Here is a 27,209-nt window from a genome sequence, read left to right on the forward strand (position 1 = left end):
TCACTTGCTTCAATTAAGGACAATATTATAACATATATCATGTTCCCATCCTTGTTCCTCAAGGACATTTTTGTAACGTACTACTCAGTTAGTTAAAGACAACTTGTGCACTCACAGGGAAGGCAGACCACATAAAGGTAGACAGAGTCTGTATTTACAGTTCTGTACAAACAGACCCCCCCCCCCCACCCCACCAACTGTCTCCTTCTGTTTTATGCACATGAAACAAATTTGTTCTCTAGCTCTCTCACACACAAACATACACCCTGGAGAAGGCAGAAAAGAGAGGCCAATGGGGGGAAAAGAGCAAAAGAAAAAGCCCATGAGAGAATCTGCAGGCCAGAGAAGTGTGCATACTAAAAGAGACACCTTCCTCTTTCCTGGAACTTTATTTTTTCATGAATGATTAAATATTAAACTTACATTTTTGCTCCAGTTAATTGCGTGTCAACACACTGGCAGGAAAGGCCAGAACTGGAAGTGTGTGTGTCGAGGTGGGGATGGAGGGCAGCGCATGATCCTCATCTACACTGAATATCCTGGCAGGGTCTGGAAAAAGATGGGTTAAGCATTAGCAACTGTGAGTTTGAGAGAAAGAGTGTGTGCATGTGGGTTCTGGAGAGTACAACCCTCAAAAAGAGCAACACCATCACTAATTCATGGGCAGTTTCTGCTCTTCCAGGCTGGCGTTGCTCTTCAAATGACCTTTTTTCTCCCACAAACACACTTCTCGGCAGGACAGTGGCATGGACGTTGCTGTGCATAACTTTAAATGATAAAAGCACATATGAGGTAAAGGAGCACGCACACAGGGCTAATGTTATATTAAGTTTAGTGTTATAGAGATCAGAGAGTCGGCTGACGCAAGGTCTGTGTGATGGAGAGCTGATGCTCAAACCCATTCTGGCCTCCTTGGAATATAAGTGTCTACCTCTGCATGAGTGGAGCCTTAGGTGAATCATTGATTTGTAATGTTACAATTGTACGCTGTCTAGACAGGCCGACGGTGGGAGCAATGAGAGGGCCATATTGTGTTCATTCATCTCAGAATGCTCACAGCTTGCTCGCTTTAAAAAACATCCAGACTGACACAGAATGACTGCACACTACAGTCATGCTTAAGTCTTTATTCTTCGCTGTTTCTATCCCTCGTATCATGCAAATACCTGCCAATGAGTCAGGTTAAGGATGGCATCTGCACACCTACGTGTCACAAGCATCTGGGTCAATGATGTATAGGAGTGCTACGAAAATTATTTTAAAAGGTAAACTCCTTTCTGTGATATCATTTTATGTTTTTCTCTTGTTTTTCACCACACCAGATGACTTATTATTTATATTACTGTAGTATTTATTTTAGCTTTTACTTTTACATTTTGACATCTCATTTTAATTTAACTTGAGTTTTTTTTAATTAAATTTTGAAAAAAAATCTATTTGTATTTTTATTCAATTCATTTTTTATTAAATTAAGTATCAAATGAAGTCACCAAAGCAGCACTTCAATTTTTATCTAATAATCTTTTAATGCTTTTCTATCTAATATTTATATTTAATTTCACTAGCTTTGTATTTAATTATATGCACATTTTTAATAGGATTAGTTAACAATAACAACACTCAACATCTTGATTATTTTGACAGTTTTTTCCCCAAATAATTAATATCCAGCAGCTTTGTTATAAATAAAATATTATATATATGTATATATATATATATATATATATATATATATATATATATATATATATATATATATATATATATATATATATAGCCATAGGTGTATTAAAGAATTATTGAATGAATGAATTGAAGTGCCGTCTGAAATATTTATCTAAAATTAGCATTTTTTATCAGGCTCCTATATTTATGTTAATTTATTTCACTTTAATGGCATAGAAAAGGACCTATACATTGCTATTAAAGTAAAATTACTGAACTTAAACATACAAGCCTGATAAAAAAAAATGCTAATTATTTGTAGAAAATTTCAGATGGCACTTGGATGATTTTGCATCTGAACTCTTCAATTGAATATTTAAAATATTTTCAAATAAATAAATAGATCCAATAAGGGTCAAGTTATTGACCCATCTCTTCTCAAACAGCCCAAGCAAACAATCACCATCTGAAGTTTCAGCTTTTGTTATTTCATTTACATCACAACTGTTATGGGTCGTGGCCTTACAACAGCCACCTGTCCATCACTGCTGGTAGTGACCACATAACGAAGCACAGACATGATGGGACAGTGTGTAGCATACCCTCCATTATCGGGTAAGGTTGGCTCCATCCATTCTCTTTTCTTCAGATTTCCATTTGATTTGATGCAAGCTTTTTCTGAATGAGTGGGGAGCCCTCTTTACAGGCAGCAATTCAGGGGGCCAAAGCAAGAGCGATCAATTCTTAAACCAGAGACTGCAAACTGAAAAAGAGCAGTGAGAAAGGCTGCAGACGTATCCATATCAAAAGCTACGGCTAAAAGTGGTGAGACGGTGAATGGGACTGAGGGTGCGTGGATGATTAAAGCTAACCTGCTCAGAGCAGCGATGGCCGTGCTCGGTTTGAGAGTACGCCACTCTCTCTTATGGCTGACATAATTGATTTTCACCGCTTCCAGCTTCTTCTGGGTTTGTCTGTCTGTCTCTCACCGAAATCAAGAGCAATATTGGACATAAGGGTGTGAAGGGAATAAACTAGCGGTTGGGTCAGTACAGCAAGGTTCATTCAGAATTGAACTGAGAATTCCTGAATTTGAATTGAGGCAGCAAACAGGATGCAACTGCAATTTGAATTTAAATGCAACCATGCAGAATTAAAATGAATTGAAATTCAATATATATATATATATACACAGGTCCTTCTCAAAAAATTAGCATATTGTGAAAAAGTTCATTATTTTCCATAATGTAATGATAAAAATTAAACTTTCATATATTTTAGATTCATTGCACACCAACTAAAATATTTCAGGTCTTTTATTGTTTTAATACTGATGATTTTGGCATACAGCTCATGAAAACCTCAAAAAAAATCTAAAAAAATTAGCATATCATGAAAAGGTTCTCTAAACGAGCTATTAACCTAATCATCTGAATCAACTAATTAACTCTAAACACCTGCAAAAGATTCCTGAGGCTTTTAAAAACTCCCAGCCTGGTTCATTACTCAAAACCGCAATCATGGGTAAACTGCTTTCCAGAAGGCCATCATTGACACCCTCAAGCAAGAGGGTAAGACACAGAAAAGAAATTTCTGAACAAATAGGCTGTTCCCAGAGTGCTGTATCAAGGCACCTCAGTGGGAAGTCTGTGGGAAGGAAAAAGTGTGGCAAAAAACGCTGCACAACGAGAAGAGGTGACCGGACCCTGAGGAAGATTGTGGAGAAGGACCGATTCCAGACCTTGGGGGACCTGCGGAAGCAGTGGACTGAGTCTGGAGTAGAAACATCCAGAGCCACCGTGCACAGGCGTGTGCTTTTGAACCAGAAACAGCGGCAGAAGCACCTGACCTGGGCTACAGAGAAGCAGCACTGGACTGTTTTTAGTGGTCCAAAGTACTTGTTTCGGATGAAAGCAAATTTTGCATGTAATTCGGAAATCAAGGTGCCAGAGTCTGGAGGAAGACTGGGGAGAAGGAAATGCCAAAATGCCTGAAGTCCAGTGTCAAGTACCCACAGTCAGTGATGGTCTGGGGTGCCATGTCAGCTGCTGGTGTTGGTCCACTGTGTTTTATCAAGGGCAGGGTCAATGCAGCTAGCTATCAGGAGATTTTCGAGCACTTCATGCTTCCATCTGCTGAAAAGCTTTATGGAGATGAAGATTTCGTTTTTCAGCACAACCTGGCACCTGCCAAAGTGCCAAAACCACTGGTAAATGGTTTACTGACCATGGTATTACTGTGCTCAATTGGCCTGCCAACTCTCCTGACCTGAACCCCATAGAGAATCTGTGGGATATTGTGAAGAGAAAGTTGAGAGACGCAAGACCCAACACTCTGGATGAGCTTAAGGCCGCTATCAAAGCATCCTGGGTCTCCATAACACCTTAGCAGTGCCACAGGCTGATTGCCTCCATGCCACGCCGCATTGAAGCAGTCATTTCTGCAAAAAGGATTCCCGACCAAGTATTGAGTGCATAACTGAACATAATTATTTGAATGCTGACTTTTTTTGTATTAAAAAACACTTTTCTTTTATTGGTCGGATGAAATATGCTAATTTTTTGAGATAGGAATTTTGGGTTTTCATGAGCTGTATGCCAAAATCATCAGTATTAAAACAATAAAAGACCTGAAATATTTCAGTTGGTGTGCAATGAATCTAAAATATATGAAAGTTTAATTTTTTTATCATTACATTATGGAAAATAATGAACTTTTTCACAATATGCTAATTTTTTGAGAAGGACCTGTATATATATATATATATATATATATATATATATATATATATATATATATATATATATATATATATATATATATACACACACACACACAAAAGGGAATCGGTTCAACACTGCAGCTGGAATTGCTCATCAGTTCAGTGGTGAACAGTGTATGGATCGGTCTCAGCATGTTTAAGAGAAGTCGGACTGAAAGCGTACTCTGCAGTGACCAAACCTCTCATCAGCAAACAGCAGAAAAAATCGGAAGGTTGCACTGACCTAGATAGATAGATAGATAGATAGATAGAGAGATAGAGAGATAGATAGATAGATAGATAGATAGATAGATAGATAGATAGATAGATAGATAGATAGATAGGAGCCAATTCTTCAAACTCAGAATTTTACCCAATGTTTCAATAAAGGTCAATTCTGGGTATTACTGTAGCTTTCTTACTGGTGCTTAAAGTTGACAGAGACAATTTCTTCTGTTTCTCCATCTTCCTTGGTTCACCCACGCCTTTAAAGTGGTTGGCAGATGTAAATCATTCATATTCAACAATACTTGTAGTAAATCTCCATTATCAAGCGGAATAAGAGAATAGACTCACTCTTAAGTTCTTCAGTGCAACTTAATTATGTAAAAGTCACGCTGAGGGAGCACTAATCTACACCTTGAAATTGAACAAGATATATTATTGATGACTTGTCTTCCTTTGATTCATAATAGGAAAACTACCCCTTATTCTCCCACCCTTTCATCCATCCAGTCCCCTCATTCGCTCACTCTTACTCACATTAACTACCAAATGCACTCTTTACACCTTCTCAATCACTCCTTGGGAGTTCCCCCCATCCATTAGCATTCAGGTTGGGAAAGTGAGGGTTACAAATGAGTTCTCTGATATCTTGACTCCGTGAGCTTTAAAGCAGCCTCTAAAAAGCAGAGGCTCTTGAGCTATTTGCTTACCTCTTGTTGTTTAGATAACACGCTTTTTCAAGTGCTCCTTATTGATTTGATTAAGATCTGCCAACCACGGCTCTCTAATGTGCTTTTCCTCATCTTTTCTGAAACATAGCCGAGTGATTAGAGAGATGAATTCATCACCTCTCATTACACTAGCAACTGCACTCTAAGAAACATGATCTTTCTGTCTCTCCTCCCTATCTTTGTCACATTAACTCATATGCTCTGTCATCCACAAATACTGCATCTGAAAGGCTAGTTGCATTGTGTCTCCTCCTCCATCTCTGTTGCCATTCTCCTGTGCATCTATCTCTCCTATACAAACTGCAGAAGAAAACTGCAGTTGTTATGTTCACTTGAATGATGTCAAGCATATCAGTGCAGCGGCATGTCAAGCAGAAGACTGAGTCAGCAAATTTGCCTGGTACAGGAATACTTGACAGAGCCACATTTCCAGACACCTCAGCTGAAATGCTTCAGAAACCACATGCTGCAGAAACATGCAAACAATGATAGCGTTACATGCCTCCAGAGACCTACGTAAGAACCAAAGCAGACTTAGGAAATGAGCTTTCTGATGTGTGGAGATCTGCTGACAGTAGGCATTAGTATTACTGTTAGTTCAACTATTAAGGTTTAAGACTTTAAATGAATAGTTCAACCAAAATTGTTTTCAGGGCTTGACAGATTGTAGTCATATTGGCAAGAGCAGTGTTCAACAACAGAGAGAAAGTCATTCAGGTTTGGAACAACATAAGGGTGAGCAAATGATGACAGAATGTTCATTTGTGTGTGAACTATTCCTTTAATGGTACTACTCCTATTACTACATTCTAGTTAAGAGTTATTAAAGCACAGAAGCCTGCAGTGGAATATTCAAGGCCATGCCTCTCCCCAACCTCAAATCCGATTACCAATGACACTCTCACATCTACTTGAGGGAAGAACTCTTTTGAAGCTTCATTCTTTTCTTACTAACCCAGAGCCTGATTGTACATTAATGACACGGCACATATCACAAGAGCTCAGAACCTTATGCTAAAACCCATAGCTCTGCAATCCAAAATAGCTTTATTAGACATGTGACACGGGGAGGGTCAGTGACGGCCTTTGGTGGGATTACAGCACATGGACTTCAGAGCAAACTAATGGATCATCAGAAAAAGCTCCAGTGACTTTAGTTCGCTTTCCAGCCACAGATGGCATAATACTGTATTCCCACCTGGCAGTCTGCATCTGGTCACAAAATTGCATGCTTGTGTACTTTCTAAGTTTGGACCAAATCATATTTGTTACATATGAAGGACTTCTTAGTGCTGTCAGTGGTGAAGCCACACACTCGTATGGCATCTGGAAGCATGATCATTCAGCCATGCTGCTCCATTTGACATTAAAAGTGCTTGAGTGAAAAAATATATATATTTCTGACTTTTCACCACTGGGCTTACATGGTAAAAAGCCAATATAGCACAGCTGTAGCCTGGCAAGAGGTGTTCATTTAGGTCTCTCTTCATTCGCCACCCATTCTCCTCTACTTTTCTTCTCATTCCCGATCATTATACTTGCCAGACTAGGAGGGAGAAATGACCTCCAGGGCTGAGATTAAAGAGGGCTGAGCAGAGAGCTGCAGTGTGTGTCCAACAGACTGGGCTAGAGCTGCAGAATGCAGGCCAATAGTCCAAGATTCATAATTCATATTTCATCCCTCATGTTTGCCTCAGCATAGATCATTTCTTGCTCTCTCCACAAACACGAATCCTTTCACTATTCCCTACCACCCATTTGCCCCCTTCCCTGTCACAAGCATCCCTTTCCAGATGGCTGCCACTATGCTTCAGTGTTAACTATGGTCAACAGGTCCCAAATACTCCTCTCTGGGGTACTGGCACTAACCCACTTTTTCCCTACTATTGATCCCTCCTTCCACAGAAGTAGCCTCAACTCTCCTCCCTTCACCTCCACTCCCATTCCCCCAGGAAGTTCAGACTGTGAATGTCTTCTTGGATTAACGTGATCTGTTTCCCACTGAGAGATACAGTGTCTTATTGGTAATCCATTATAGAGATACTGAGTATGGAAAAGTAGCCTGGTACAAATAGTGAACCTCACATGTGGATTAAACATTCAATAATATTGATAAGCAAGGATCTTGTTTTTATGACCTCTTACTTTAAAATTATGGCAGAACAGCTAGTCTAAAGTTATGGAAACACATTAACTAATCATAAAACACAGCCAAATTCACTTTAAATAGACAAGAATGCATGTTTACTTGCATGCCAGTGTTATTTTAGTATCACTGAGATATAATTATAGTTTTTATAAATATTTAGAATGTTTTTTTTTTGTATTTTATTAGTTTTTTATGTTTTTATTTCAGTTTTAGTTATTTTAAGAATGATTTTAGTATTATGTTAAACTAAATGAGTTACCTTGGCATCCAGCTGAAATTAAGTAATATATCATTTTATTTCAGTTTACATTATTTCAAGTTTTTTTATGGCTTTAGTTTTTCTTTTAGTTAACTATAATAACCCTGTTGCATGCATAGCATTGCTGTGTCCAAATCAGGAATTGTGCATTTATGTAGTATCAGGTAAGACAAATTACTTGACATAATTACTTACATTTATTAATTACTAAATTAGGAAAAAAATAATATTTTCTTCAGCCAGTATTTTTGTCTTGTTTTCTAATAAAAATATACTTAAGATGAATTTAAAAATAAAAAAATAGCATGAAATGTTATAGAAAATACAGGAAAATGTATATTAAAATAAATGGGAGATTTATTTTTTGACATACATCTGACAAAAATTAATGATGTTTATGCCCAACAATAAAAAAAAAAAAAAACATTTACAATGCAGTACAAGGAATATTTTTAAATTAACATATTATATATTTTTATACAGTATATTATAGTCTTTTTTGCAATGTTGCCTCCCAAGTAAATATATCTTGTTTAAATAATGTTTAAATTATGTCTTTCAAAATCGATTAGAACATCTTTGATGAAAAACAAGACAAAATACAGATGATCTGAAAATGATTTTATTTTTTATTTTTTTTGTGCAATAAACACGCTTTGCTACAATTAAATTAACCTACTAGATGAGGTTAAGTCAATATCTGTTTGGCATGTACATAATACCTGACCTCCAAAAGAAAGGAAAACATTGACCTGAGAGGACACCATTACATCTCCACTGCAATGAAATGCAATCTCATTCGCTTACTTTAAAATGTGAACTCTGTTCTTTATGTACTGTCTGCCAGCTAATATAACAACAGCGGAGTACGGCTAGCTATTACAGATTAAATTTTTGACATTATGCTGCATTTGTTTACAATGCTGCATGCTGAGACTTCATGCCTAATTGTCAGAAGTAAAATGCCGGACGGTTGCGAGGACACATCAGAGCCAGAGGACTCCTCTGTAAATATCAGCGGGGTGCGTTCAGTATACTACAGTTATGAAAGCTAGTCAAACCACCATTTTGGAGCCAAGAGTAAATCTACAAGCAGAATTCATCAGTTAACAAGGTGCTTCCCCGTGAGACCCAGCGCTCATGACAGAAATGCTACCTTATAACTAATGCATCCTGAGAGAGGCTGCGGCAGCCATCTGGATTGTGGGTTTATAATTTACCAAATCATTCCACTGAGAGCTCACCACTGTTGGGGATGTTACAGTTCTAAACATTTACAAGGAACCAACTCTTGCTTTCAATAAAGGCTCAGCCATCCAAATGCCATAGAAAGCACATCATGGAGTGAGCAGCTATATAATGCTTACAGCAACACTGATTTTGATAAAGAAAAGGTTTCTTTAGTTTGTGTCACAGCTGTGTGTTTAGCCACGCAGGGTTTTGTTAGCGTGTGTATGTAATCTTCACAGTGTGAAACGGTCTGATCATCACATACTACTGTATAACAGCTGTTGAAAGCTTCTACTACAGTTCCAGTGTACTATTTTTCTAGCCTGGCATGATAAGGGGAGATTTTATGTTGTAGGTATATTCAAGAGTGTGTACTTTTGAACTCTGTTCCAAAACCTAGCGATATGCTTAACTAGACATCAATTTAAATCATCACGGATTTGTCCCTGATGCAAAGGCTGTTCCGAACAGCAGGTTGCAAAATTATGCTGCCTTCTAAGATACCTACTTTAAGCCAAATTGCATGTTCTGAATAGAGCTCAGGGAAAATTTTCAACCAAGAAAGCAGGCGGGAGAAATGTTATTAGAAATTTGATTATATTTTACTCAATACTAGGAAATATTGATTGAAAATGCTCTGCTCCATCATTTTGATTTACTCGGAACCAGAAACACATTTTGAGCGTCATGCACTAAAGTAAAATGGAAAGCCCGTTCTAATGATATTATAGTGTTCCTATTTCAAACCGACTATCACCCACACATTTAAAAATTTGCTATTGAGACCAATTTTAAGACATGATTCAACAGAATTAGATTTCAAATCAAATAATGCATGTATACAATAATGCATATATTAGAACAATCACTAATATATGTGAACTACTATATGTCTCACAAACAAAACATATTGTTTGAATTTTGTAATAAAAGTGTCATAATTTGAACACAGACTTTTCATTCTTCAAAACAAAATGAAGCCTAAAATATTGTTTCTACATAAACCACGGTTCTGACTCAAAGATCAGAGTGTCAAAATAGTTCCAAGTTAAAATGTAATATTTCGCCCAATGTTAGTTTGTGATATGTATTTATGTTAGAGTATCAAGTTTGTGGCATGTGAGTTAATGGAGTTGCTGCATATGTATAGACATGCATGTAGACTCTACACAGCAAGGCAGTTAGGTTTTGGAACAGACACTACTTAATGATATTTAAGTGTTTTTGTTCTGAAAGCCAGTGTGATTTAAATGTCTTGTGCAGCTTATCATAAGCATAATTTCTGGCTTACGACACCCACAAGCATATTATATTATGCAGGACTGTAAAATTTTCATACCCAAATACTGAAAATTGGCTGCGGCGTTATGCTGCGTCTGCCTGGCTGATTTAATTTGGAGAATATTAGCTGATATTCACAACAGTTGTGTCTCTGCCCCTGATTATTATTTCAGCATCCATTTCAGTTTTTTAAGAGCTCTGTCAAATAATTCACTGCAGTTAACCTGATGGACTGAGGGACAAAAAAAGACAGCTGTATCAAGCCTTTGCTTTTAACAAATGGATGGTTATCAGAGCATAAATATCCACAGGCAGGCAGTTCGCCAGACAAAAACAATGGCAACAGTTCCTTTTATGCCCTTATGTGATCAAGCTGTGTTGTACTGATGATAATGGGCTGGCGGAGTAAATGCCATCTGTAAAGTAGCCATTAACAGGGCTGTCAGTGCGCGCCCAGGCAGCTACTGCATAAATGTCATCCTGTAGGCTAACTACGCAAGAGAAAAGACTGTCGAAGAGAGTTCAATGAGGGGAAGGTATAATATGGCCCCTGACACAGCAATCGATGAAGTATGTCTGTAGGGGGGATACAGTGCTCCTCTGCTGCCACAGATTGGATCAGGCTCTGTAATGGAAGCCTGGCCAGGGTGAGTCAGATCTTCCTGGCCTGTGCTGGCCTCACCCTTCCCTCCGTTCACACTCTACCAACTGTTAGCCCGAGGTACCACCAAGAAAGAGAGACCAGCACCCTTCCAAAATAGCAATGAAGATGGGGGAAATGAATGAGCAGACTGCCAGCAGCTTTTGTTGTATCAAACTCCCCTCACCTGGGCGGCCCTCAGACTGGGGATTCTGGGAAAGATAAAGGGGACTAGAGCGAGATGAAAGAGAAAGACAGTAAAATGATGGACAAACCCGAAAGACGAGAAAGTGAGCGAGTCATAGGTTACAGGATTAATAGACTCTGCTGTTCCACTAGAATGAGAGGTTAGGTGAGGGAGATAAAAAGAAAAGGATAGAAACAGCGCGAGGGACTCATGCTTTATACAATACAGACATTATTGATATTGTATAAAGCGCTATATAAATAAAGGTGACTTGACGTTCGAATCTGAATAAATCTATCCTGTCAGAAAGGGTTAATGGACGTAGCATGCAAATAATTTTATATATAGAACAGAATAGTATTTTAAGATAAAAAAAAGATAAACTTCACCTTTAAAGAGAGATATAAAGGCATAAGTACTCTAAGTTCACTCTTTTGATGCGAGAACGGGCCATAGGTCAAACCTGTGTCTTTGTGTGTATGTCAAATGACCTGGAGCATACATGACCAGTGTGACCGTGTTTTTGAATTTGAACCCCTGAAGCAGCTATTGACCACTGAAGGGATTTTCAGGAGCAGTTCGGTAAAGGAAAGGGTGTTCCAGGGTGCAAATCATCTAAATTCTGCACATAGCACTGTGATCCATTTGATAAACTCTGAATTTCTTTTAAAACATAACTGGCCAATCTGCTGTCTGGGTTCAACATTAAAATAGCATGCAGTAGAGGCACAAAGTACCCAGAGAAGATACAATCAAAAAAATTTTCTATTTATGTGAAGTTCATGTAACCCGGAGAGTTCACTAAAGAATGAATGTGTCGAATAAACATTAGGAACAGTTCTGTTTACATACACTAAATAGGTCACTTTTCATTTTTCATTTGACACAATTATGATTCACATTCCCAACAGTTTTTAATCACCTTGCGGAGTAATTTAACAATTCCTTTTAAGAAAAATGACAGACAAAAATGCTAAGCAACATCACAATTCATTCCCACATAAGGAAATTATCAAATAAAACTGAACTACAAGGAGCTCAGAAATCTCAAATTCAACTTTGCAAAAAGTGAATTAGATGCAGCATTTGAATCTCAAACCACATTTTTACTCCTCGACTCACCACCATCAGGGCTGTCACAGTACAGAGGAACACAGCACATGGTCCATAGCTGTGCCATCTGAGCTTTGCACAGCATGGTCCCTACCCACCGTGGCAGAGCTGAGTCTAGACAGCTCTGCCTCTCCAGCATACGGACGAGGAAAAAGGAAACAGCTTGTACAAATCACTACTTTTCCCATATCAACACAACAATAGAACATTACAGCAGAATTACTGTAGCGTTTAAAAGAAGAGAATACTTTGAAAATAGACTCACATGAGGAGAATAAAGTAAACACTAGCTGTAAATTTTATTGTTCCATTAATCAACGTGACAGCCGGCTGGCTTCTGTAGCCATCAGCAGAGGGAATACAGAGCAATGATGTACAAAAAGGAAAAATAAACCCCTGGCCCTGAATGAGTGGCCACCATCGATCCAGATCAAAAAACTGCATCTGACCTCAGTTGAGACTTCTTTTTAAGCACCACTATGTGGGCTGTAATCGAAAGCAACACTGGTATTCCAGCGCCAGTGTTTTCTACTTGGCTAAGTGACGACTTAAACGCTGTAAAATTTTGATATGCAGACTCAACTCCAAGTCAGAACTGTTAGAAGAGGCACCTGACATATAATTTCAGTCTGTAAATGAGGTAAATGCTGCATTATTATTGCTTTCACTGTGACTAAACTGTTATATCAAAGCAGAGCCCCAGACAACAACAAAAAAAACCCTATAACCTAACTATTCATTACCATAATTTTATTAGTCGCAGAAAAAAAAAATCCACATGAAGTGGCGAAATCACTCAGTCCATATGCTCACCTAACATTCATCGACCTCAAATATGGCTTATCATCTGAGATATGTATGTAGTAGCAACTTTACATGGCAGCTTAATCTAATGTTAGCCTAGAAAAAAAGTGTGCATGTTTGTGCATAGTGTGGAAGCTGAATGCTACTGCATGACAGATAGAGGCGTCGTTGTGATCATTTGCTCTTAAAATACTTTGTCCTTTTTGGTCATACAGATAAGAGGAATGCATATTTTGTATCTGTAAAGACTACGTTTATTCGTGTGCACTCAAAATAGCAATGAAATGTTGCGCTTTTGTAAAATAATTAAAGCAAACATGATGCGCTTTCTGCCATCTTGGACCCTGTGAACTTGAGCTCATCACTTTGAAACTCTGTGTATGCTTGCCTTATTACAGACATGAAAAATATATCTATAGAGAGTGAAACTTTTAAATGAACCAATTCAAACAAAAAACAAATATTCTCACATTATGAAATCCATATGAAACATCCATACAGGTCCTGCAGAGATGAGTCACTGTCGCAGACTTCATTAATGCAGTGTACTTGCTGTTTTTCCCTAACAAATTCATAGTTATTTTATTTGCTGTTGCGCTCTGGAAAGCCTTTTTTGCATGTGCTTGAGCGCTTATTAGGCTATGTAGGCAATTAAAGCCTCATTACTATGATTTATATGGTTTTATATTTATATTTATATGGTATCAATAAAAGTGAGACTAATAGTCGACTAATGCTTATAATAAATTAATGACTTCTAGTCGACCAGAAAAATCTTTAGTCGAGGGCAGCCCTAATGCATATTGACTAATTGTTTACGAGAAGCATACATATAAGACGCTGACAATTAGCTGAATATATAGCCTACTTGTTTAATTAGTGACACTTAGCCTGCATTTTAAAATCTTTATTTGAATGTGGCAATTAACATTTTATTTTAAAACCTTTATTTGAATATGGCAACATAACATTGCGCATAGTCATGCGGATTGATTACCATAATATTGTGTATAGTCATGCGGATTGATTACCATTAGTATAACCACAGTTTTACTACAAATACCATGGTTAAGCTATGGTTAGTATAGCAAAACCATGGCTAATTTCTGGTTATCTGAAATGAAGGTGAGTAATCTTACCTGACGCTGGTATTACAGTTGTCTTAACAGTTTATGCGATCTGGCTCTTGATTTTGTTATTTTAATTTTTTTTATTTTATTTCTTCCTTGGGAGGCAAACACATCAAAAATGCACACAGTACTTAGAGCGTCTACGGTAGTTCACATTGCCCACAACATACAACGAAAGCTGTCGGCAATCACAGAAATTCAGATTCGGATGGGATTAGATTTCTCAAATTTCTTAGAGTTTGCCGAAAAATAATTTGCTCTGGAATTATTACAGAGGTTGTGTGAGAAAAACACAGACTTGGCAGATTCGGATGGGATTAAAATCACAAAGTACTTTTGTGAAACATAAAATTCTCTAATGACCCCTTGGAAAACTAGTTCAGTCTGAATAGGCCTAAAGAATTGTTTATTACAAAGAATCTGCGCCAATATTACAGACCATAACTATGTCATCATCACTAAGCCATTGAGTATAGTTTGGACTCCTCTTCAAAGCATCCTATAAATCAGGGGACTCCAAAAGTGGTCCTGGAGGGCTGGTGTCCTGCAGAGTTTAGCTCCAACTTGCCTAAACACACCTGCCTGGAACTTTCTAGTATGCCAAATACCTATAAAATCTACCTCAAGGACCAGAGTTGGAGTTATTGTTGGAGATATCCATAACACCGGCCCTCCAGGACTGATTTTGGAGACCCCTGTTATAAATGGCGTCATATGTCTTGCACACATCCGGCCTGTTTTTCTTCATTACTAACATGCAATTATATGGGAGGTGTTGAATTTTATCTTTTATCCATCTCTTTACATGAGACATTTAAGCAAGTTGTACTGTAAGTTCTCTTATAATATACCTCTTGATGTCCAGTCATGTTTATTTCGTACTGTAGTCGTAAAGAGAAAAATATGGTTCATGTGTCGCTTAAACTGAGGTGCTAAAGCTATAGCTCATGCCACATTAAAGAACGTCAAAATGGTATATATTGATTGAATTTCATTATGAATCTGGCAGAATTTTAAGGCTGATACTTTGTCTATTATAAGGTAACAGAGCACAAAGCTTATTGCGATTACTGGACAGCAAGTTTGCGCATTAACAGAACACACAGACTAAAGATCTTGATAACAGAAGGCCGTATTAGTATAAATTATAATCAATAATTGTTAATGATATTGCTAATGTCTACACAGCTGACGGCTTTACCGGTTGCAGTTTGTTCAAGTTGTGCAAGAAATAGACACTGCTTTTCTGCACTTTTACTTTGCAAGTTTCCATCATTTTCAATCTTTTGCATCCTGCACAACTGGAGCACAACTGGAGCTGCAGGTGTGCCGTCAACGCTGGTGTTCGGCAGAGACGAGGTCTTTTTTCCACTAAAATTTTCATGTGCATTGTCAACATAACAAAAGATGTGATTGCAAAACAAGCAAGAAAAAAGGCATTACATGCACATTTTTAAGTCATATCATGTAAATTTATTTGTCACACACGTCACTCTCAAATTAATATTTTTGGTCCCAAATGCTACCATTTTAGCCGCAGTCTGGAGCCCTGCAAAGAGGCAAGATACTTTGAAGATATCTCTGGTGAAAAGCATGTTTTCATGGTGAATGTTTAATTAACCACGAGAAAGAGTGAAGGGGGTTGGGGTGAGGGGTTCTTTTATCTCCCACTACACTGAATATCAATTTACAGCAAAAACAATGGTAACGTGCTACATATGTATTTCAGATTTATCATTTTTGTAGCTCGAGAGAGAAATAAATATCTCCGGTAGCGTGACAAGCGTGCACAGTTATCACACATGCGGATAATGGATTTTATCAGTTCTGGCCTTCCCACTGATGGCACCAGTGACATGAATGACAGTCAGTCAATTAACTGTAACCTATAGCTTTGATGATTACAAAGAGAAACAGCAAACAAATTCCCTGTCCATTATCCTCATCAGGAATCATAAAGCACTAACAAACATATGCCTCGCAGTAGTTATTTCAGTCACATAAGAGACATACGGTGCAGAATACATCCCAACAAAAGCTCTTTACAAAAAAGAGGGTAAATTTTACACACCTAATCAAACTATCACAAAACATTGGGTGTCATGACCAAACTTTCCCTCTTTCCCAATTTCATTTCTAGCACCTTATATTTTCTCCTCCCTCGTTATCCCTTGCCTCTGAATCTGGCGAGGTTAAAGAGCATCCATTGTGGTGCCCGAGGATATGTTTAGAGCCTTTTCTCTCTGCTTATATGAGGTGCTTGACAGCCTTTTGTCATTGTGTTTGGCGACCGACCCCCTAAAAAAACCATATCGATCAGATGCAGTCACAAACTAGAAGCCTGCTGTTACACAAAAGAGCTCTGAATAGCTCCCCCTTTCCCTCCTCCTTCAAAGCAACACCGAAAAATTACACAGAGAGGGCAACTCTCAAGCCATCCTCAGATACTGCCCTCTGCTTATCTAGGCAGTAGGATAGTGTAGAATTGGATTTGGATGATACTGCTTTCCAGATCATACCTCTTATTGCTGCAATTCCCTCGTTGATACCGTGATTCCTGAAAGCCCAAGCAAGACTTTATGAACACATTGGGCTCCCCTCCTTGTCTAATTTGCTTGAGGCTTGGTCAGCTCTTTTTACAGTCTGAATTCATTTATCAGTCAAAACAAGAGCCTCTAAGTGTAAGAACTGGGATGTGAGACCGTAAAGTAGGACGACATACAAGAGGAGCACATATACATTTTTTACAGTTTCTAAATAAAGAGTGGTGCCAAAATAATTGGCAAACACCCAAGGCATCACTATGCAGTTCCTAAGGAGTTCTCAGTGGTTGCTAGGTGTGTAAAAACTGACCCAAGATAAAAGAGCCCACCCCAAAGTCTCTATATTCTGGTCTCGTATATATGACTCTGCATGTTAGGAAGATGTGAGTGATTGCGATTTGCTATGTAGTTTTTGGGTGTTGCTAGGTTAGCAGTAACAGTCTCAAGTCAAATGAGACCCACTTACAAGTTTCTATGATATTCTGATCTTGAGACTCAGTATGCTAATCATAATAGGAAGGTTTTTGGGTGTTGGGTGACTAAATTAATTCATGAAAATGAAAAGAAAAAAAAAGTTATGTGGTTGCTAAGGCATTCTCTGTAGTTGCTAGGTGGTTTCCTAAGCCAAAAGAGGCACTTTAAGACATTCTACAATATGAGATGTCATTTATATTCATAGCTCAAGCTTTGAGAGGTTTGTACAAACCAATAACCCTAACAATGAGCAATAGTAATAGTGATATTTTTCTCAGCACCATAATAAAAGATAAAGTAAGTGAGAGAAGAAGAAAAAATCTCTGAATGCTAGTGTATCCTTTAGCCAATCAAACGCAGAGCTCTCTTTGTTTTCTTCCTGGTTTCTTTCCATGACCTTGATCGCAAGCAGAAGCTATACAGTAATTATTGCGGTTTGTGGAGATGTTCATCCAAGAGGCATTAATGGATGCCTTCGGGGTCTCATCCGCATTTCACCTCCTTCTCTTTCTCATTTGTCTGCCTCTCCCTCCCTCCCTCTCTCTCTCTAGCTTTCGGAGTCACTCAACCTTGTGGTCCTGTGCACACTGCATTGCCAAACAGGCCCTGCTCCCAACAAGCAAGCGCACAGCATTTTATCATTCCATTTACAAATATCAGCATTCATAGTAAATGCATATGGAATAAAGAAAGAAAGATTAAGAGGACAGAGATGTTCTTTCCTCCCTGGTGATTTCAATGACACAGTGGTAAGATGCACAGACACTGGAAGACCCACAATGAGACACACTCCACAAAAAAAAAACAAAAAAAACAAGAGAGACCTTAATTGCTCAGTCAAGTATAATGCAAACAGACTTGGGATTTTTATTTTTTCTTAAATGTGCAGTTTTTAAACTGGAATAAAATGCACAAAAAAAACGACAACTAGAAATTGAAGCAGAAGATAGAAGGAATGTATTTTTATAAGCCTCTATTACACAGCCAAGTAGTAGCAATGTACTTTAAAGCAGAGGTGGTTAGGAGTACTTCGATGAGACCACAATGATTGGTCACGAAAGTAAAGCCCTGATTTTATTATTATTATTATTTCAAATCAATATTTAGTAACAACTGCACACAGAAAAAAAAATAATGTAGTTGATTTTTCAATGTTTAACTATTAATTTGTTGAAAGGGAATGCAATGCAATCTTTGAGACATGTTTTAAAAGGACTATTTTTGATGCCATTTTCAAAACAATGACAAAAGTTGGGAAATGTGATACAACAGTCAAATACACTGAGTGATGCTGTACAAATAAAATTTTTGTTAAAAAAAAATGCCCATCCTTACATTGAAGTTGAAAATATTTAGAGGAAATGGGAATGACAAAGAAGCAGATGGTGGTGCTGGAGATTTGATGTGGCTGTTCAGTCCGATTAACACATGTCTGGTTCTGGCTGTACTTCCACGGAGAGGCTTATGTAACAGGCAGTGCACTTGTTCTGAAACAAAAATGATGCTGGAGTTCACCCCAATAAACACAGATGCCTGCAGGATATTGACAACTAGTTAGAGTATAAAAACACATAAATGAACATCAGAGGATATGCTTTGAAAGACACAGTAACGCTTATTGAAATTTATCATGTAGTTGTCCAATTTATTGTTTGAATCTTGGAAAGATATCAATAAAACCGCTTATGAACAACCTCATATAAAAGAACTTAAAAAATAACATATCACATAAACATATCAAGAAAAAAAAAGTTAAATACATGCACTATATTTTAGATGCATTATATTTGCTCTTAAGATAATTATGTAATTAGACAACAGATTTTCCTATTTCAGTTAGTGCATATTAAAATCAAGTGTTTCTAGATATTCGACACAAACACAAATGATAGAGATTTTCACATATACATATAAAGACATATCAAATGTATACATTAAATCATTTTATTATAGACAGATGTGCAAAATAATATGCATGCAACCTGTATCCTGCCCTTTACAAACGTTGGCAAGTTTGAGAAGGAAAGCCTGATAAAGAAGAGCTGTGTCGAGCAAAGCAAATCTCAGTATGGGTTCGATGGACGGTGTTGGTTTTTCTGAGCTCCTCTGAAAAGGTTTGTTTTTTTTCCCCAGAACATAAAGAGCAGAGATTTACAGCCCGAGGCAGAGCTTGTCAAACCAGGCTCCTCTCCTCTGCTGTGCTGTGTGAGACAGAGCCTAATGCTGCAGACATCCAGACCACTGCACTGCTGCAGTCCCTCAGCCTTCACAGTCTACAAACCCAACCATTCACTGATATGTGATTCACCACTTTTAAGTACAGGAAGCATTGTTAAAACATTATCAGGGATAAACCGGTAAGATCAGAGCACATTATGACTTAAGAGTATTTCCATTCAAATTCAAATTGAAACTCTCCATCTCATACAATAAAGGGGGAGGCTTCGTGGTACATCTTCCTAATCGATGTGTGAATTAATACGTTTTTCCCCATTTTAAGCAAACCCAAGGTGGTTTTTGCTTTAAAAATGGGTGGGAGAGGAGAAAGACCCATGGCACAAAGAATGAATCTTTGTTGTATACATAAAAAATCAAATAAAATAAAAAAGCAGCCCCTTTCTGGCTCACCATTGAATAGGAACAAAACTGTTTCCTATTCGCTTTTGTTCTCCACTGTTTTTATTTGCTGTCTTGTTGAAGTGGTTGTGACTGAGAATTGCGGGATGGGAGACAGAAGAACGGCAAGAGAGAAAGAGAAGAAAGGGAAAGAGTGAGAGAGAGAAATAAAATGGCAGAGCCATCAAAAAGCAATCATAGCTTGATGAAGTGAGGCTGTGGGCCTCAGACAAATGGGAGGGAGGCCAATGACAGCCTGGTAGGGGTAAAAACGAGATTGCGGGTAGCAGAAACATTAAATGTGCATAAAAACGCTCAGTTGACTAGCACAACAAAGACTTTTCAACAGAAGCAAAACCATACACCTGAACATTAAAAGTCCGCACAAATACACAGTAAGACAACAAATTACAGCCTGGCCCATTTTAAGAAGTTCGATGGTAGAGAATGATAGAGAATGTACATCCCGTCTGCATGTGTTTATCTCGCTAGGTAGGTCAGCTGCTTGATGTTTGCTGGCTCACACAAGCAGATGTGTTTTATAGTTTATTTGGATCTGGATCAGTGGCAGTAGGACTGCTTAGATACGCTCTGTGTTTGGAGTCCCCACCGGGAGGTGTGAGTTCTGTCTTGGTCTACTGCAAACATCTCGCAACATGAAACGCTTGGACAATCATTAGGAGGAGGATGGAGAAGTGAAGTAGGGCAAAAAGGATGTCTCCTGGAAGTGTCTCAACAATAAAGAAGAAAACTAATTAGCAAGTTTGGCTTTCACTTCTCTTTCTGGATATGCCACACATGACTACAGGGTGAGAACAGTGGCAGCACTGAAGGATATCAGAGGATCCTAACAATATTGATTTTTTTTGGATGTGGGGTGCATTTGTGAAACCTTTCTTCTCGCAGACAGTGGCCAGGGAAGCAAAACACAGAGCATAAGCACGAAAAAGAACATGAAAGAGAATGACTGAGCAATCTGAAATATAACAATGCATGCAGACTTCAACAATGGATGTTTTCTGCTTCAGTAGTTGAGATTTTTACTGGCCCTGTCGATATATCCACTGGTCCTAAAATGGGAAAAATATCAACATATTTTATATGCATCTGAAAGTATAGTTGTAATATTAAAATATATCTAGTTTTCTTTTAGCATTGTTCCATGTCAAATGATTTATTTAAAATGAATGATTTTTTTTTTTTTGCAACTATTTAAATAAAAAAAGTTATATTTATATAATAAAAGCTATGAACTCAAAATCACTATTACAGTTTCAACAAAATCTCATCTATATCAGCCAGCTCTATAATGTTATCTTAGTGGCATATTTATGCTAATAGAATTCATAACAATATTCAATATATCACACAAAACCAAAAATAAATAAATAAATAGATTTAGTGACAATGCAGCACTCATCCGATAGTTATGCAACGGTTAAGTCAGCTAGCCAGAAACAGAAAAATCATTATTCTTGAGGCCTAGCATGGCTAAAGGCTCATCTGTGGAAAAACAGGTTGAAATGATATTAGCATGCCTGTTGTTATACTCTGTAATTTATCAATGCCACACACTCAGTGGCATCTTTATTTGGTGCTTTCTTTATTAGTTTTACAAAGCTAATGCTACCATGACCCCTATTCTGGATTCAATTGCTAAAGGAAACCTTAAGATGTCTTTTTGTTAACTACTGTGTTTTTAATATAACTGGGGTATATGTTTCACTGTCAGAAAACTAGAAAAGCGCACAGATTCTCTTGGGTGTGTTTGTGCACATTACAGCGAGCTGCGATTAGCTAATGTATTCAGAGATAGCAAGTGTGTGTTTCATAGTTGGAGGTGTGAATGTGCCTCTTTGTGGCAGACATATGCTCTTACACACGGCAAGACCGCAGGGAAATGCTAGTTTTGGTACGTTTTCACACTCCTTGCCTCAAACCTCCTCAAATGTTCCAGTATTAAACAAAAGCACAGTAAATGATAGCTCTTTATGTTTGTCTCTTTATGTTATGAGTAACTATTTTTGTTTTGCGTGTTATTTAGCATTTTGCTATGTGGTTGCTAGGGTGTTCAGAGTGGTTCAGTCTGCCATCAATCTGATTAATAACAGATTATTTGGGTGCATGTAAGCATAGCTAATGTAAGTATATGTGATTTTTGTTGCCCATTTTACAGTCTGTCTGGTCTGATGACAAAAAAAAGTAATATCTCATCTCTTCTCAAAAAGATGCACAATTCAATGTATGATTAATTTCTGTAGCTCAAAAAGTGCAGGATGACTTGCCTGATAACCTCATTTAGGGTTTCAAATTCATAACCCTAAACTTGAGCTATAATAGCAACCACCACTAATTACAAGAAGCTACACAAACTAATTACATCTGAAAGTACAGTACATCACTGCATACTTATGTAGTTAAACTGTAAAATGAACCCTAATGTAAAGCGTGGCCTGACTGCACATTTAACGGTGGAAGGAAATTACAGTATTAAGTGGCAAATGTGCACCTTTGAGACAAAAAGATAAGAAAAGTGAGGAAATGATAACTAAGCAAGACAGAGAGGAGTGCAACAAAGACCAAATTAGGAAATGTAAAGATGTGCAAATTATCTTAGTCTCACAGTCGGTGCCAAGGAAGGCTCGACTGGACAAGTGCTCACTTACATCACAACCCCCTTCAATATGTGGCAGTTTTTCAGAAACCCAGTTTAGACACTACAGCCAGCAGCAAAATCTATAGTGTGAAATGGGATGTGAAAGCTATTGTGAAGTCACACAAGACACATTACTCATCAGCTTTGAGCATCATGTCAACTCTGCAGCTCTTTTTGAAAGGTTTTTCATCATGCCATGTGCCAGGGCCGATCCTCCCTTTACGCAAAATACGCAAGCTGCGTAGGGCCCCAAAACACCAGGGGGCCCCCTTGCTCTCAAAGATGATTTAATTGTAGTTTTTTTGGCCAGCGGTTAAGAAAACATGAAGGATAATTTATTTTAATGCGGTGCGCTGTCACCCTTTCTACTTAAAAATCAGTCAAATCATGTAATGTGAATGTCTTACAGTCTTAAACTATAACAAAAAAAAGAAATAAAAAATTACCAACAACACAATACACAATCTATATCAAGCGCTTTATGAAACACAGACAAATGCATTTCATTCATTCATTCATAACCACTCATAACCACAAAAAATAAATAAATAAATAAATAATAAAATAAAATATGCTTTTAGGCTTAGTTTTTGTTTGTTTGTTTGTTTGTTTTGGTATGTTATAAAACTTGAAACCTTTAAAACCTGTGTGAATTAAGCTTGAAAATACCACTGGATAATAGCACATTAACTGTGGCAGCACTAAAATACTAAAAATACAACAAAAAATTCACAGTGATTAGAAAGTTTGAAGTTTTATGTAAAAATACACTAACATCAAGAATAAAATTAGAAAAACACATTTTTATCACCTGATACCAATTATTTTACACTGAAGTATATAACCAATAAACCTATGTGCAAAAGCAAATGTTAACTCCTGTTTTATTTCTACTCATTGACACAACAAATAATTCACTATTAGACTACAGTAATAAAAAAAAAACTTTGGTTGCTTAAGTAGATTAACTGCAAATGCATATGACTGCATTTGAGATACATACATATATAAATATGTGTGCGTGTGTGTCTAGAGTGCATACTTAAAACCCTAAAAGATTAATATTCTGTGGTGAGTGCTTGAGTTATCTATTAGCATGAATGTCTAAAATAATGGGATGGAGTGTGAATTTTAAGCATTTTGTTTTGCTACTCTGTGTGTGTGAGGTTTAGGGTGGCCGGCTGTCAGAAGCGGCGCCGGCTGCAGTCAGTCAGGAGGAACATGGTGCTTTCTGCTGCCACTCAGCCCTCACGGTAATGATGATGGGCCTGTGAAGCGCCGCACTCCGGGATCTCGTTACACTCAAATAATTGGAGTTTGTTAGAACCGGCCAGCTTCAATCTGTGGCCCGAGACAGTCAGGTGTGTGTCTGGGATTAGGTAGAGTGCAAAATTGACAGCACAGCCCATTTGTATGACCTTATCACCTCTGACTTCTTGGGATTGGCATAAGAAAAAAAAAAATGTCAGAGCATCCAACATTATCATACCATATCTGTCAGCACAAATAAATAAGCTTATGTGCATGGTGTACTAACTAACTGCACTATGCCCCTTCAAACTCTACAAGAAGATATTGTCCTCTTATACAAGGCCGAAAAAGTTTTTAGAGCTGGTCTGAAATGAAGAGGCTGCATCTTGTTTGCTCTGAGATGCAATTTTCAAAGTGCACACAAACAGACACAAACGCATATTGACTGCAGCACGCTGGTGTTAATGAGTTACTTATACATTCACAGTCGAATGGAGGAACATCTCATCTTGTGCACACAGGCTTCTCCATCTGAAATTTGGCCTTACACGCACACACACACACACACACACACACACACACACACACACACACAAACACACTGCAGCAAGCCATTAAAACATTATTCAAGAGGCGCTTATTTGTTCTCCACTGTCTTGTCAGTGGCATTGCTGTTATTAGAAATATATGCTCTCACACATGCACTATTAAACTTCACCTCACATTTCAGCACATTTAAGCAGCAGTGAAAATCACCATAATTATTACGGCTCTCACGCAGCAGATGAGTGTCACAGCCAGGGGAAGTGCGGGAATCTTTTGACGCAGCAATCCAAAATTAAACACAACATACATAAACAAGGAAATAACAGACGAAAGTGTGCAATTACTCATAATTAAAAAGTGAGAGATATTTTTCAGTGGGGTCAATCAACCTCTTGCATGAGAGATTATAACTCATAATCATAAATGACAAATATGCCCCCATTAAATACACAGTTCTTTTTTCTATGTAACACAAAAGGTTAAAAGTTCATTATAAATGTCGATGTGTGTATATATATATATACACACACACACACACACACACACACACACACACACACACACACACACATATGTTCTTAAATACAACATTTTACAGGTATATATAGTTTCATATATATAACATATACACACACACACATACGTACATACGTATACAAAGCTAGCAGCAAGTCAAAATATAATGTACAAGTAGTTTAATATAGACTACCTTTATGGTGTTTTTATTATGCTTTTATTGCCATTGTATTGACACATGGAGCTTGACAGCACCTGATCATTAATCACTTTAATTATACATAAAAAATAGCAACGTGCACATCTTGTCTAACTGCTCCTTTGTGGTCTACAGAAGAAAGACATCATATGGGTTTGGAATGAAATGATGGTGAGTAAATGATGACAGAATGTTCATTTTTCGGTGAATATCCCTTAAAGCTTTAAATCTGTTCTTGTTTCAGAGCACTGTAACATTAAGACTTTGATTCTATTTGAGCAGCATGAGTATTCAAGCTAGAAGTGTGCAAGAAAAGGGTCCTTGTGTCTTCTGATGATCACTGGGGTGTAATACATTCTCAGTTTTATAACCTAAGAACTGCAATGTTTCATCTTTGGAGATGAAACATCTTAGGAAACTTATTAACAAGGCTTCCCTAATCATAGTGTGTGAATGTACGCGTATGTGCATATGTGATGACACGCCTCCTGCTATTCATTAATTAGTCAACATGAAACAGCATTCACATTTAGAATAAAAATTCATGAAAAATAAAAATAAAGGGTTGGACGTGGTTTTATCCATAAGGAATTGATTGGCTTTGAAAAAGCAGGGATTCCATACAAGAATGCAACCAAACTAGTGTATACATTTGAATTCAAAGAGGACTAGCATGTTATTTCTGCTAATTAACACAGTAAAAAATATATATTTTTAACTTGCGCTGATGAATCATGGACAGAATTGTATATTAAAGGCACATAGGGTCAATTATTCATTTTCATGCTAACTTTAAGAATTGGCTGACTGTTTCTGACTTGGCTACTGACCACCACAACAAGGCCAGAGTTCAGTAGCCAAGCATCTTCTTCCAGAATAATCCAGAAAATTCAGTTGTTCTGCAGTGTCTGGAGCCTCTGTGGTTTGTTCCTGGATTTTGTTACTTTCGGATGGCAAGAGCCTGTGCAGCTTGTAGGAATAGACACTGTTATAATTAGATCAGCATTAAAATAGATGAGCATGACAAGTGAACAAAGCACTGCAAAATGAATTTATCCCGAACATAATATGTTTGTGTGCACAATTCATTTACACTTCATAGCAGTTGTTCCATTTTTGTACATCGCATACAGAAGCACTGCAAAAGTCCATATTACCAATATTTAATTTCAAGTAAAAGCAATCTACACTTATTTCCCTTTTAGCATGGCCATGATAGTTTCAGATGGCAATGCTATCAAATTGTACTTTTATATATACACCACAGTACTGAATTTTATTTACCATTTTATTTACTGTTAACCACAGTATTTACATGGTAATCCATGGTTTTTTTAAAGAAATTAATACATTTATTCAGCAATTAAATTGGTTGAGAATAACAGTAAATATATTTATAAAAGATATATTTTTCAAATAAATGTTATTTTAACCTTTCTATTCACCAAATAATCTTATTTATTAACTATTTTCAACACTGGTAATAAGAAATTTTACTTGAGAACTAAATCAGCATATTAAAATGATTTCTGAAGGATCATGTGTCACTGAAGGCTGGTGAATATTCAGCCTTGGCATGAAGGAAATAAATTTCATTTAAAAGCATCCTAATAGAAAACAGAAAAAAATACAACTTAATAATAAATTAAAAATATACCACAATTACACCACTAATAAAATAACAACAAAATAACTGAACACTAGGTAAACATTACAAAAACATTTTTTTTCAAAAAGCACACTTTTATGCATCTTTAAATTATTTTGATATTGCCATTTCCAGTGCTACTATACTTCACTTCTTAGCACTCAATTGCACATCTGCACTGTCATTTTTGCAATTTTCCATGCAGTCGGCATATTGTAGTTCCAGACAGCCTATAGTGAATGCTTACAGATATCAGACTTAATGAGCACTCCAGAGATTGTGTAGGTGTGAGGGTAGTCATTCGACCCAGCTTTGTCAGATGCTTCAAAAACGAGAAAACAAACAGCGCTGGGATCTTCACAATATTTTACCCACTCCTCAATATGGAGTTGTTATCATTTCGGTTCCAAAAAGTGAGTTTGGCAGAGTAGGACAGCCCTCAGTCTCTGCTGTTCTTATGAGGTTTGAGCAGTGCCAGAATGAATGTTATGGACTGCCACAACCTGCAACATGTCTTTATGGGAATATGAAAATAATGGGTCCAGAATTCACAGCAGACAAATACATTTATCGTCTTGTATAAAG

General features: G+C 37.4%; 1 protein-coding gene and 1 long non-coding RNA gene across 2 annotated transcripts in view; one reads left to right on the forward strand and one right to left on the reverse strand.

The window, feature by feature from the left end:
- LOC109079596 (reticulon-4 receptor-like 1) overlaps positions 1-27,209 on the forward strand; it is a 142,693-nt gene that overhangs the window by 94,679 nt on the left and 20,805 nt on the right. The window lies entirely within an intron of this gene.
- LOC122147711 overlaps positions 1-27,209 on the reverse strand; it is a 135,229-nt gene that overhangs the window by 76,524 nt on the left and 31,496 nt on the right. The window contains exon 2 of the long non-coding RNA XR_006161776.1: positions 424-549. This is a non-coding gene — a long non-coding RNA (uncharacterized LOC122147711). The remainder of the gene's footprint in view (positions 1-423; positions 550-27,209) is intronic.

The sequence above is a fragment of the Cyprinus carpio genome, chromosome A15 (genome assembly GCF_018340385.1).
Source record: "Cyprinus carpio isolate SPL01 chromosome A15, ASM1834038v1, whole genome shotgun sequence".
Lineage (NCBI taxonomy): Eukaryota > Metazoa > Chordata > Actinopteri > Cypriniformes > Cyprinidae > Cyprinus > Cyprinus carpio.